The sequence below is a fragment of the Myxine glutinosa genome, chromosome 8, assembly GCF_964187855.1.
Source record: "Myxine glutinosa chromosome 8, kmMyxGlut1.1, whole genome shotgun sequence".
Lineage (NCBI taxonomy): Eukaryota > Metazoa > Chordata > Myxini > Myxiniformes > Myxinidae > Myxine > Myxine glutinosa.
The window spans coordinates 117,601,813-117,615,853 of record NC_136268.1 but is presented as its reverse complement, the minus strand read 5'-3'; the positions used below and the strand labels follow the sequence as shown (position 1 = coordinate 117,615,853).

At 48.9% G+C, this 14,041-nt stretch overlaps 1 protein-coding gene across 2 annotated transcripts in view; it reads left to right on the top strand.

Annotated features, from left to right (window-relative positions):
• The window catches only part of LOC137432886 (IQCJ-SCHIP1 readthrough transcript protein-like), a 406,244-nt gene that overhangs the window by 377,415 nt on the left and 14,788 nt on the right, over positions 1–14,041 (top strand). The window lies entirely within an intron of this gene.

The following is a 14,041-nucleotide window of genomic DNA, read 5'->3' as shown; positions in this document are numbered from 1 at the left end:
AGTCATCCTGACGGGTGGTGGTGAACAATGCCAGTTGTTGTATTGATGTTCTATTAAATCTTTCCACCATCCCGTCAGATTGTGGCCGCAAGGGCGTTGTTCGTGTTTTCCGAATTGACAGGAGTCTGCACACATCTTTTAGTAATTGGCTTTCAAAATTTCGTCCCTGATCAGTGTGCAGCTCCTGTGGAATCCCATGCCGACATACAAATCCTTCCACGAAGGCCTGCGCTACCACCCCGGCTTCTTGGTTGGGGAGGGCGTAGGCCTCCGGCCACTTGTTGAAAGAATCCATTACAACGAGGATGTATTTGTTACCTTGGCGGGTGCGGGGCAGTGGTCCGAGAATATCCATAGCCACCCGCTCAAGGGGGCCCCCCCACCTGGTGTAATTGAAGGGGCCCTCATCCTCCGTGCTGGTCCCTTTTTGGCAGAACAGGCGTCGCATCTCCGAAACCAGTCCTGTATGTCGCGCCCCATATTCACCCAATAGAACCTCCGGCGGACCTGAGATGTAGTCTTTGTCCTGCCCAAATGGCCGCCTTAACGGGTACCATGCACCTGTTGTAATATGACGTTCTTAAATTTGTCAGCGACTCTCACCAGCCAGGAAGTTCTCTCAGAGGGAACCTCCACCCACTTGCGATACAAGAGTGTAACTTTTCAATTCTAGGGTCTGCCACTAAGCTGCCACTAGGGTCTGCCACTAAATTTACATGTGAAGGTTCTAAAAACTGCAACAATATATATATATATATATATATATATATATATATATATATATATATATATATATATATATATATATATATATATATATATATATATATATATATATATATATAACTGTGAGAAATAGTAGAAACTCCACAGTACGAGCAGGGCGTCTCATTTGCATTGAATAAATAATCGGGAGATTGAATAAGACGCGGACGTAGCTTCAGGGCTTCGATCTTTAATTCGACAAGCTTTCGACCAACAAAGGTCTTCTTCTGAGTCGGCCCCAAGTTCAACGGAAGTTCATATATATACATATATATATATATATATATATATATATGTATATATATGTATATATATATATGTATATATATGTATATATATATATATGTATATATATATATATATGTATATATATATATGTATATATATATATATATATATATGTATATATATATATATATATTGTTACGGTTGGGGGTTCACGGTCTACTGCGAGGGGGATAGCCTCCGTTCCCTCCCAAACTTATTCGACCTGAGACTGCCGTGCACAAATAACTTCGTACCTTGGCAGATTGCGAACCAGCAACTACGAACGGCAATTGGTCCATCGCGCGATAGCAGAGTCCAATAGTCTAACTCCGCATACCTGTGCCACGTGATGGTTTCAAACGAGGAACGTACCTTCCCTCCAGCGGTGTACCACTTTCGTTTGTTGATGGATGGAAATTTAAACGGCCAAGCAACCATTCGTATCCGCCGGGCTGATGCTAATTTTGTTTTGGCCGATCGCTACTCTGGGTGCGAGCAATGGTGGACCAATGGAAGAAAAGACATTCACGGACAGAGGGAAAGGAAACGTTTAACGTTTCGATTTATTTCCAAGTACATACAGTGCAACTTATCGATAGGAAAGAAAAAGGGACAAGAGGCAGAAACTTAGCTTATTCTACGCCTTATGACGATTACTACGAATGAACACAACAAGGCACCCAGCACACGTTCACGAGGGAGGGGAGGGGGAACGAACGTTAGCAAAATGGTTATGATTTTACCACATGCTTCTCCTCACGACGACCTTTGTCTTGAGCTCACCAACGGGCACCAGGCCAGCAAATGGCAGTCCCCAACACGAGCAGGCAAAGGCGATACCCAGCACAAACATGAGCAGGCAAAGACAATCCCAGCATGAACACGAGCAGGCAAAGGTGATCCCGAGCACGAACATGGGCAGGCAAAGGTGGTCCCCGGCATGAACATGAGCAGGCAAAGGTGATCCTCAGCACAAACACGGGCAGGAAAATGTGACCCTCAGCATGAACACGAGCAGACAAAGACGATCCCCAGCACGGACACGAGCAGGCAAGCAGGCAAAGGTGATTCTCAGCACGAACTTGAGCAGGTAAGAAGCACTGGGAACTCAGCAGAGTGAGTGCGTCAGGAACCATGCAGGTAAGAGCCAGTACACGTGGAGAGAGAGCACGTCATCATCTCGTGCAGAGTAAGAGTACTTCCTGGCCTCGTGCAGTAAGAGAGGGAGCGGTGAGAGAGACCAGCGAGCAGGCCACATGCACAGACAGCGAAAAACATGTGCAGAGCAAACAAAGCCCCAGGCCTTTTTATCCAGCAGAGAGCGCCATGCAGGCACGTACAGGGAGAACAGTCATGCACACGTGCAGACGGGGCATAGGGAGACCAGCCAAGAGAGTCATGCACACGTGCAGTGGGGGCAGACAGAGACCAGCCAAGAGAAAGAATCAAGTCTGCAATGCCTTTTTGTCAAGCCCTGGCAAGGGTGGGGTCTGCTTAAGGGTGTTTTCCGGGCTGCCGATTAGTGGAGTGTTGCTTCCCCTGCTCCCCACAAACCCCCTCAAAGGGACTTTTATCTGCTTCTTGGATGGTATGCCTTTGAGCATGTGTGCATTGCCTATCAAATTTTCTCCTTATGAGTGGAGGGCCTGTCTTTCCCCTCCCCAACCATATATATATATATATATATATATATATATATATATATATATATATATATATATATATATATATAAGCAAAGATTTGCGGTTGGGAGTATATCCAAATGACTCCATGGTAAGATCTCCAACCTTTAATTGAACAAACAATGACTCAACGTTTCGATTAACAACATGTGAAGCCACACGCCTCCGTTAATCTTCCTCAAGAGTGATAAAATCATCTCAACATCCCCTTACATGCACAGTGGGCGGGGTATATGCAAAGTGGGGTGGGCAATGCTGGACAGCCAATGAAACCGTATCACACCGCTCTCGTGAACGGAGACGTTACCGACCCAATTCAAAAATCAACCGCATATTAACAGCTCAAAATAATCCTGTAAGCATTGCTGGATTATAACGCAAGTGTTGAGAAAATCCGGAACAATCATTACATTTAATCAAAAGTTAAACTTGCAAACAATTAAATTGTAAATTAAATTAAAACTGTAAATATATTAAAGCCAAAAATTTTTAAGACAAAACAAAATTGTCACATTATCAAGATCATCACATGTGGCCCTATGCGGTAAAGGTGAATGCGGGAAGGAGGTTGGTTTTAGGGGGGATAAAATGGGGGGGGGGAACCAGAGGGGGTTGGAAGTGGAGGGGGGGTGTGGGAGAGGAGTGGTTTGGAGGGATTGGAGGTGGGAGGGGGCAATTTGTCCGAATAATGTTAATTATTCGAATAATTTTGATTCGAATAAAAATTCGAATTTTTGTTTCGCACGTAACAATAATTCGAATAATAATTCGAAAAATAATTCGAATAATTTTGTCCGAATGTTGTTAATCGAAACGTTGAGTCATTGTTTGTTCAATTAAAGGTTGGAGATCTTACCATGGAGTCATATATATATATATATATATATATATATATATATATATATATATATATATATATATATATATATATATATATATATATATATATATATATTGTTACGGATATGGGGGACGGCTCTCCCATTAGCAAGGGGTGATTAGCCCCTTGTCCTGTTAAGCTGGCCGTCTCTGTTAAGGACAACACAGAAGACGGGCGAACAATCAGACTTACACGGGGGATGATGGCAGGAACCAATGGCGGGAAGGATCCGGGTGGTTGGGATGATCGCGGCTCGAGTTGGGCAGCCGCCGGCTCTCCTCAACCGTCTCTCGTACGGCGACGTTGCTTCGAGGCTGCAACTTGGTTCACCGCTCAAAGCTGCCATGGTCGAAAACTGTGGTGGTTTCAAAGCTCCTTTTGTTCAAGCTGCTGTCGTGTGCCGCATCTGACTTGAGGGCGTTGCGTGACGGGTTCTCTCTCTCTCTCTCTCCCTGTCTGAGCTAACTCCCAAAGGCTTCCGCGCGTGCTTTTATTGCCCCTGGGGCGATCAAGCCGCCGGCCTCCAGGACACACCCATCGGCGAGCTTGCCTCGGCCCTGATTGGCCACGAGGGCCCACCGATCCCACCCCCAGAGGAGGCGTTGGCAAGGCCACGCCTTTTTCCTGGCGCTGGGCTGACTCCTCCCACCTTCTGCTCCGAGATGACCACGTGCGTATGGAGTCTTGCAGCGAAAACCCACTACCTCAAAGCAGCAGTGGAATGCAGAAAACTGCCCAATGCAGTTGGCATGACAAAAGGGGCATGTGAAGGGAATCTACCTTGTTTGAATTCGGTGCAATGGAGTGTTAATTAATGGAAGACAAAGCCTTAATCTAATACATATAATAAGGAGATAACTACTGAACAAGGAGGAAATCTATGATTTGCTACGTGATTGTATATGGAATAACTACGGGCACGACCTTTGACCTTTATACACCAAATGGAGGAAGGAGGGTGATATTTTACAACAACAAAAAAAACACAATTCTCATATCCACAACAATATATATATATTGTTGTGGATATGAGGATGGCATTTTTTTTTATTGTATTGTATTGGAAATGGTGATGAACATTGTTTGGATATGGCCCCTCCTGCCTCCGGAGTTGTGTAAAGGTTAAAAGGGCGTCTCGGTAATTAGTCCATAAAGCATCCACGTCAGCCAATCATAGAATACCCCTGTTCAGTAGCTTATATCTTATTATGTGTTTTAGAGTAAGGCCTTGTCTTCCATTAGAATAATACTCCATTGCACCGAGTGAAAAAGAGATAGATTCCCTTCATTCCCATTCCCAAAAACCTCCATTCCCCCTTTCGTCGATTGGCAATTACCTCCCCTCCAATTGCCGCCATTGACCACGAGGCAGGGTCGGAGAAGAAAGGCGTGTCTCCACCTCGTCATAGAGGGGAGGAGTGAGCCAGCCCCACTCGACCAACCATGAACAAGGGGTTTGGCTAGAGAGGGCGGAGGAAGAGCGTTTGGGGGAGGTTCGCAAAAGTTGAGGGGCGGGGCCTATATAACCCGCCGGCGGGGCGTTCCCGAAGCAGTTGAGTCCGAGAGATGAGCTTTGACAGAGTTGAGACAAGGAGGGAGGAGACAAGAGCTGGGTCATCAGAGCTGAGCTGCGTGCTTGAGCCACCGAAACTGCATCTACAGCAGCTGGAGCCACCGAAACTGCCTCTACAGCAGCTTGAGCCACCGAAACTGCATCTACAGCAGCTGGAGCCACCGAAACTGCCTCTACAGCAGCTCGAGCCACCGAAACTGCAGCCACAGCAGCGTGGGGCCTGGACGGCAGTTTGGAGCAGGGCCGCGAAGGAACGGCGGCTGCCCAACGAGCCGATCGTGCTGCAGGACCAGTTGGACCTCCCTATCCCGCCAGCCATCCACCTGCCATCCCTATCATCATTCCCCGTGTAAGTGCGTTCGTAGTCTGTCTTTTGTCTTGTCCCTGGGTAGTAAGTAAGCCTGTTAGATAAGCTAAAGATTTCACTGTGTCACCTGCGCCTCATGTCCCTGTAAATAAACGTGACTGCTTTCTTTTTGCTTATATGTGTGAAGAATAATAAACCCAGTTACTCTTCTGTACGTCTTCTTCCTCTTTGCATTCGGTCGCTTTAGAGTTTTCCAGATTGGGCAGCTGCGGCGCGATACGGCCAAAGTTTGGGGTAAATCGGGTTTTAGTCAGGGAAGCACTGTTCGGTCGCGGTAATACCACCGCTCGGTAAAATAACATCCTAATCTGCGGGCCGTAACAATTGGTGTCAGGAGTTGGGATTCGAACCTGGGACTAAATTTATTTAGCCCAAATTTTGGACACCAATTGTGTTATTACCGTAACAATTGGTGTCGGGGAGTGAGATACGAGGCCCGAAGCGCGCTTAACGCGCTCAAAATTACAAGCAGCTGGAAATTGTTTTGTTTTTAAAAGGAAAACCTGAATTTTGAAATCGCGCCATGGCTGGTCAAGGCGACGGGATGCCGGTGGGAGAGATAGACGGGGTGGAATCGACCCAGGACCTCGGGGAAATGTATATGGAGGATGTGGTTGAGGTGGTATCAGACGCACAAAATGGCGCTATCGCGCACGTGGTTGTAGCGGCACCAAATTTTGCCGCGCCCGTGACCGTAGCAGCACCAAGTTGCGCTGCGCACGTGGTCGCGGCAGCCGAGCCAGAAATGCCAGAGTACATGCGAGTCTTTATGATTCAAATGATGGCAAAAATGGATGCCCAAAATAATAAGTCCACCCGAGAGCGAAGAGAAATGGGTGAGCGGTTGGGAAACCAAATTGTGGGATTGAGGGCTGATAGTGAGCAAATAAGGGACGAAGCGAGGGCTCAGAGTGAGCAATTGGGGGTAATGAGGGACGAAGCGAGGGGTACCGGTGAGGGGTTAGACAACGGGATAAAAGAGGTAAAGAATGGGTTCACGGGGGTGGAAAATAGAATGGCTGCCCAGGAGAATCAGTTAGAGGGGGTGAAAAATGGGTTAATGGGGTTAGAAAATAGGATGGAAGACAAATTGCGGGAAATAGGGGAGCAATCCGCCCGGGAAATCGAACAGATGGGGAACCAGATAGAGGACGTGAGAATCGGGGTAGAAACCAAACTGGATGCTCAGAGGGATGAATTGGGACAGATGAGGGCGGCATCTACAAAAGAGAGGGAGGAGATGAAAGAGGAGATACGACGAGGTGTAAGTGAGGAGGTCTCGGGGGTACGCGAGGAGGTAAAGCGAGGTGAAAAGCGTGTAGAGAAAGAGGTGAGGAATAATACGGCTAGGTTACAGGGGGGAATAGAGGGTCTGACGAAGGGAGTAGAACAGCTGACGGAGGGACAGACGGAGTTAGTGGAGCAGGTTCAAAGGAACACTGCGGTACTAGGAGGGTTAAAGGCGACACAAAAAGAAATGAAAAATGACTTAATAGCGACACAGAGGCAATGTCAGATGGTACGTGAGGGACTGACAACGAGGTTGGAAGAGGTGACAGAGGTAATGGAGACGAACGACCGAGAGGTGAGGACGCACATAGAGACGGTCAAAATAGCCTTAGAGGACGAACTTGAGGAGACGCACCGGGAAATAAAAGAGGTGAAGCAAAAATTAGAGGAAGTGGAAGACGAGGTGAGTGAAATTAAGAAGAGACGGACAGAAACTAAGAGAGAAATACAGGAGGAGGTGATGGAATATGTACAAGGTCGGTGCTCAACTCATAAATGTGTGCTCACTAACCAAATAAAGAGTTTGCAGGTGGCAGAGGAGGTGCGACGACGAGGTACTGAGGTGAGTGACGATATACGCGGAAATGCATATGGTGTGAGGGGAGCTTCAGTCGGCATGGGGGTTGTTGTGGACCCGGGTGTTCATGAGAGGCCGTTGGTGAAGTGTGCGACAGGTCTGGTGTGCGAAAAAAGAGGTGTGCGAGAATGTCCGACCATGGGGTGTGTGAGGAAAAAGTGCGCGCCGAGGAGTGAGTGTGCTGTCGAGAGTGATTTGGTCGTAGCGCGTGTGCGAGGGAGCACATGGAAGCGCGTATTGAGGAGTGCTACAGAGGATGTAATGGAAGAGTGTACACCTGTGGTGAGTGTTACGGAGGAAGTAATGGGAGAGTGTGCGCAAGAGGATGCGCGAGAAAGGTGTGTAACGGACAGGTGCATGGGGAAAGAGTGCGCTGTCAAAATTAAGGAAGAATGCACACCTGTGGTGACTGTTACAGAGGGTGTAATGGGAGAGTGTGCACAAGAGTGTGCGTGAGAAAGGTGTGTAACGGACAGGGGCATGAGGAAAGAGTGCGCTGTCGAGAGTAAGGGTGAGTGCGCTGTCAAGAATGGAGGTGAAAGTAGTGAGAGTGACACGGAGCGTGAGTTGGTTGTGACAGGTGAGCGAGGATGTACACCTGGAATGGAAGGAAGCACACCTGGAATGGTAGAGCATGTATGGGAATGCACGCTGGAATTAGTAGTGAGGCACATGGTTGGGTGTGCGAGTGAGAGCACACCTGTGATTGTCACAGAGGAGGTGACCGAGGAGGGTGCGCGAAGAGGTGTGTTGGTGAGGTGTGCGAACAACGAATGTGTGCCAAGGTGTTCGGTGGTCAGGTGTGTGACCAAGTCTGTAAGCGGCTTGAGTGTACCTGGGTGTGTAAGAGAAGGTGCAATGACCAAGAGCAGGGAGACGGCTGGATGTATGAGCAAGAAAGGGGTAGCGTATGCGTGTAAGCATGCAGGTGAGGCATCGCTGGTAACCGGGTTAGCGGTTAGAACGACATTTAGCCGAATCGGGCCCTCGGTGCGCGTCGGGCAGCTTCGCGTGCCGCGAGGACCAGCGGGGATCCGAACCACGGCGGGTTCGAAAGGACCGCCGTATGTGATCCACGCTGGGCCGCGCTGGGAACGGCCGCGTCCGTGCTCCGCTAGGCGGAACGGGCAGCCCGATAGGAAGGGTCGTCATGGCGACCCATTTTTGTTGAGACGTTCCGGCAGGTCGAGATCGGGCAATTGGATGGCTCCGTGCCGAGGTGGTGCGTGGGATCTCGGCCCGGGTAAGCGTCCTTCCCTGCACCGAGTGCCGGACGCATCCAGCCGCCGGTACCAAAGAACCCGCATTCATTGCTCGGCTGTACGAAGCCGGGCTGGAGACGTGAATTGGCGCACCGAGAGGATCTAATAAGTAGACGGGTGATGAGGTTAGTGTTTTGGACCCAAAATTAGAAAAAGGCAAAATTTGATGATTGGAATAGAATTAGCAGTAAATAGAAAATTTTTGATTGGCTGAAATTTGGTGTGCAAAATTGATAGTGGGACCTCCCCGATGTGGTGGGATGGCAGCTCTGTCCTCCCTCACAGACGGGGGGGGGGCAAAGGAGCAATAGATTATGGGGTTGATGGCAGTGAAAACTAGCCCGGGTGGGTTAGGATATTGTGTGTAGGGACCTAGAAGATGACATTAGGTAACGTTAAGGTTTAGTTAGTGACTGATACCTGTAGTGGGGACGCAGGTAGTTTAGTGTGGATGATAATAACGTGGGAGCGCAATAGTTTAAAGGGACGACTGGGAAGCGCAAGTTTCAGAGGGGAGTAGTTAGTTAGATGATGCCGTGTGAGTGTTGGAGGTGTATTCAAGTGTATTGAGCAGTGTTTGAGGATTCAACAGGTGTGATTGCACAGGTGTGCAACTGAACAGGTGTATGGAGCAGTGTTTGAGTGAGAGAAGGTGATTGTGTGTTGTGTTGACCGAATGGTCCAGGAAGGAAGGAGGGTGCAGGTGGCACCAGGTGTGAGTGCACAGGTGTGCACCAACAGGTGTGTGGAATATCTGGAGTATTGGAATGGATGGTCGTGGAGTGAGTATGGTGGAAACAATGGAGTGGAGTGGATGGTGCGAAGGTGTGAATGGGGGAAGAGTGGACCCCCATCACGGATACCCGGGGCAGGTAGTGTAAGTGTTAGGTAGAGAGTGTAGGTAAATTGTGGTTGGATATTGGCATCTGTGGTGTGGGTGGAAGAATGATGTTTGGATGGGTGCATTAGTGTTGTGGAAATGGCTGGGCGTGTAGCCTGTTAGTGTGTGTAGTTGGTTTGGGCACTCCACCACTGTGAGGCTGTCGGCCAGGTGAGGCCGCAGGTGGGCTCTGGGAGCAGGTAGAGTTGTTGTGGATGGGGCCTGAGGATCCGGAGGACGGACCCAGGTAGCCCAGTGCCAGAGGGCACCAAGGGGTGACAGAGCCAGGAGGGGCCTTCCCCAGTTAGATAGGTTAGGTAAGGAGCAGTTAAGCTCGGGTGGCAACTACAGTGGTGGAGGTGTGCAGGTGGGTAGACCTGCTGGGAGAGCTACACGTCGCAGCCCAGAAATTGTGCAAGGGCACCGGGAGATGAATCGGGGGAGTGAGACCCCAAATTGAGCAGCACCACAGTTTGGTCAATGGGAATTGGTTTTTAGAACCCATAGTGTAAGTTGGCCAATGGATTGGCAGGGAGAGACCCCGGGTAGTGTAAAGTGTGTTAAAGTCATTTAGAGGATAGATAGGATGAAGGATCTCCTCGCACCATCTGCATCCACTCACCTGAGGTGACAGGTACTCCACACCATGCCATGTTTTGATTATTTTTTATGATGCAAATGTTGGATTGTGAGATGCATCATGACGTGGGTGTGACATTGTGCTTTGATGTTCCATCTCTTCCTCCTTATGAGGATTGATGATGAATTGGGTGATGGCAAATTTTGAAGTAGAGGGATTGCGGAGACGAATTTGGTATAGGAAATATGGGGAAGACGTGACAGTAGTGACGAATTTGTAAATCTGTAGATTTTGTAAATATGGGGTAAGGGCAAGGGTAGTGTAGGTGACGGGGGGGGGGGGGGGGGGTGACGTACGGTAGGGACGAGCTTTCTCACTTCGCCCTCCGTACACATTTCGCCTTGCATTGCCTTGTTTGATGTGTACCCTTGTGACCTTACCCCTCGCTCATTTGTCTTCCCCCTTTTGTCTCCCACATGACCTGTGCGCCATTGGGCGCCGAGGGGAGCGTGCGTGAGTCGGCCATTGTGCGCCCGGAACTCTCAGAACCAGCTGTCTGCATCGATGCACCACATTATGGACCACATGTCTGTGGCCGAGCACCACTGATGGACCCCATGGGTTGGGGCATGGCCCCTCTGCTGGAACCGGCCATGAGGGCCCAAAATCTTGCTGGCGGACCTTGGCCATAGGGCACCGATGCCCCACAGGTGAACCACACGTAGTCGGCCTGGTGGGCCATAAATAAATAAAAAGGACACCTTGGGTGCATTTTTCAGTTCAAATTAGCCCGCCAGTAAGAAAAGCAAAGAAAATGACAACAACTGGAAGAAAATAATAATAGCCAGCAGAGGGAGCCGAAGAGCAAGAGACCACCTGCAGGGTTAGGGGTTGTTGGTTTATTTTTATTCATTGAACAATGGTGACTGCACCGATTGGTGCTTGGGGGTGTATTGGTGCGTTTTTAGGTGCTTTCATGGTGCGCCGATGCAGAGCAGACTGTCTCCCCCCAGAAAGAACAATTACAGGTCCTGGGTTAGTCTTGTAAATAAAAGTAGCGTCAAGTGTAAATAATGCTCCCCACCGTCAATGTATAGTTTGAAGACCATTCCGCAATTCGGTTAACTGTGGGCGTAAGTCTGTTAGGCAGGGTGCAATGGAGCAGCGGGACACATTTATTTATGTTTTAAAACTGTCGCACTCAGGGTCAGGTTAAAAGTAGAGGGAACTACACCTACGTGTCACACTAAATAAAAGTTGTAGGCCCGGGACGTGCCTAAGAGGGGGAGGGTGCAGTGTTGCGGATATGAGGATGGCATTTTTTTTATTGTATTGTATTGGAAATGGTGATGAACATTGTTTGGATATGGCCCCTCCTGCCTCCGGAGTTGTGTAAAGGTTAAAAGGGCGTCTCGGTAATTAGTCCATAAAGCATCCACGTCAGCCAATCATAGAATACCCCTGTTCAGTAGCTTATATCTTATTATGTGTTTTAGAGTAAGGCCTTGTCTTCCATTAGAATAATACTCCATTGCACCGAGTGAAAAAGAGATAGATTCCCTTCATTCCCATTCCCAAAAACCTCCATTCCCCCTTTCGTCGATTGGCAATTACCTCCCCTCCAATTGCCGCCATTGACCACGAGGCAGGGTCGGAGAAGAAAGGCGTGTCTCCACCTCGTCATAGAGGGGAGGAGTGAGCCAGCCCCACTCGACCAACCATGAACAAGGGGTTTGGCTAGAGAGGGCGGAGGAAGAGCGTTTGGGGGAGGTTCACAAAGGTTGAGGGGCGGGGCCTATATAACCCGCCGGCGGGGCGTTCCCGAAGCAGTTGAGTCCGAGAGATGAGCTTTGACAGAGTTGAGACAAGGAGGGAGGAGACAAGAGCTGGGTCATCAGAGCTGAGCTGCGTGCTTGATCCACCGAAACTGCATCTACAGCAGCTGGAGCCACCGAAACTGCCTCTACAGCAGCTTGAACCACTGAAACTGCATCTACAGCAGCTGGAGCCACCGAAACTGCCTCTACAGCAGCTCGACCCACCGAAACTGCAGCCACAGCAGCGTGGGGCCTGGACGGAAGTTTGGAGCAGGGCCGCGAAGGAACGGCGGCTGCCCAACGAGCCGATCGTGCTGCAGGACCAGTTGGACCTCCCTATCCCGCCAGCCATCCACCTGCCATCCCTATCATCATTCCCCGTGTAAGTGTGTTCGTAGTCTGTCTTTTGTCTTGTCCCTGGGTAGTAAGTAAGCCTGTTAGATAAGCTAAAGATTTCACTGTGTCACCTGCGCCTCATGTCCCTGTAAATAAACGTGACTGCTTTCTTTTTGCTTATATGTGTGAAGAATAATAAACCCAGTTACTCTTCTGTACGTCTTCTTCCTCTTTGCATTCGGTCGCTTTAGAGTTTTCCAGATTGGGCAGCTGCGGCGCGATATGGCCAAAGTTTGGGGTAAATCGGGTTTTAGTCAGGGAAGCACTGTTCGGTCGTGGTAATACCACCGCTCGGTAAAATAACATCCTAATCCACGGGCCGTAACAATATGTATGTTCAAAACACACCTGGTCACAAGCATGCCGCACTGACCGGTCCTCAGTCGAGGTCCTCAGCGTCATCCCGTTTCGGCCCTTCAACCTCGATACGGTCAGCTAAGGTGGGCCAGCAGGGGCACATACACATCTACATGCAGCAACTACACCTGGATGCATACATACCCCCACCCCCAGCCAGTGTGAATGCAGACTACAATAACAAAATCGCCTCCACATCCAGAATCCACAGCACCAAACAAAGATGGTGGAACACTCAAACACCCACCTTTATACTTCCCTTTCTCCCTTACCTGGCCATTTCACCCTCCTCCTCACATCCTTTCCCTGCTGAAGTACAACCCCAGGACATACAACACTGTGGCTTGCTACCTGGCTGTTTCTCCCGGCCGTCTTACGTGTCCCCTTTTCAAAGGCACTGTGCTGCTGTACCTCCTCCTCACCCACCTTACGCACACAACCCATCCAGCTCTGACAAGTCCACCTGCCCCCGATGCTGTCTCTCCAGCGTCAGCAGCCTATTCCTGGTCGCCACCCAGTCTTTCCTGGGAGTCACTGGTAGCACCAGCACAAACATAAGTTCAAAACACACCTGGTCACAAGTGTGCCGCACTGACCGGGTCCTCAGTCGAGGTTCTCAGCGTCATCCCGTTTCGGCCCTTCAACCTCTTCAACCTTCAACCAATATATTTTTATATATTCACTCCATTGTGAATGACGTTACACATTGTAATATTTCATCTATTGCTAATGATAAAAAACAACTTTGAATCCATTTCATGTCTGGCATTCGACTAAACCTGTAAACCGTACACTACAGTCTTTAAAAGAGGAAATTTATATTTTATCAAGCACAAGGAACTGCTTATGCTACATTCCAAGATGTTGTTCATTACTTCCATGCACGTCTCCAATTATTCTCATCTTCTCGTGGGATCTTGGGGCAGAATATTTTTTGGCCCAAATCTTTCATGAACCACAGGCCAGGCCTGCCTGGTATTGAGAGGCCTGGCATTGGACTGAAGATGACAGGAATTTGTAAAAAAATTTCAGGTAAAAGGCAGGCACAAAAATTCTGGAGTGCCAGCATTTTTGAGAGTGCCAGAAGCATACTCTTGGCGAATTGCACTATGGGGGTTCTTTAATGTCCACCAACTAATGCCAGCAGACGGTACACCCAGTTTATCATCCATCTGATGGATGGCACACACTTTGATGTCTAGCCCTGCCTGCGAATCACAAGGATGACATTTTATAGCTTGGTTGTGATTCAAACGTCGGCTAGACATCTTCGAGGCAATTGTGCATACCTCTAGGCTCTAGGTTAACCTGCCAGCTCAATCTATAACCTGTTGTCAACGAATAAAT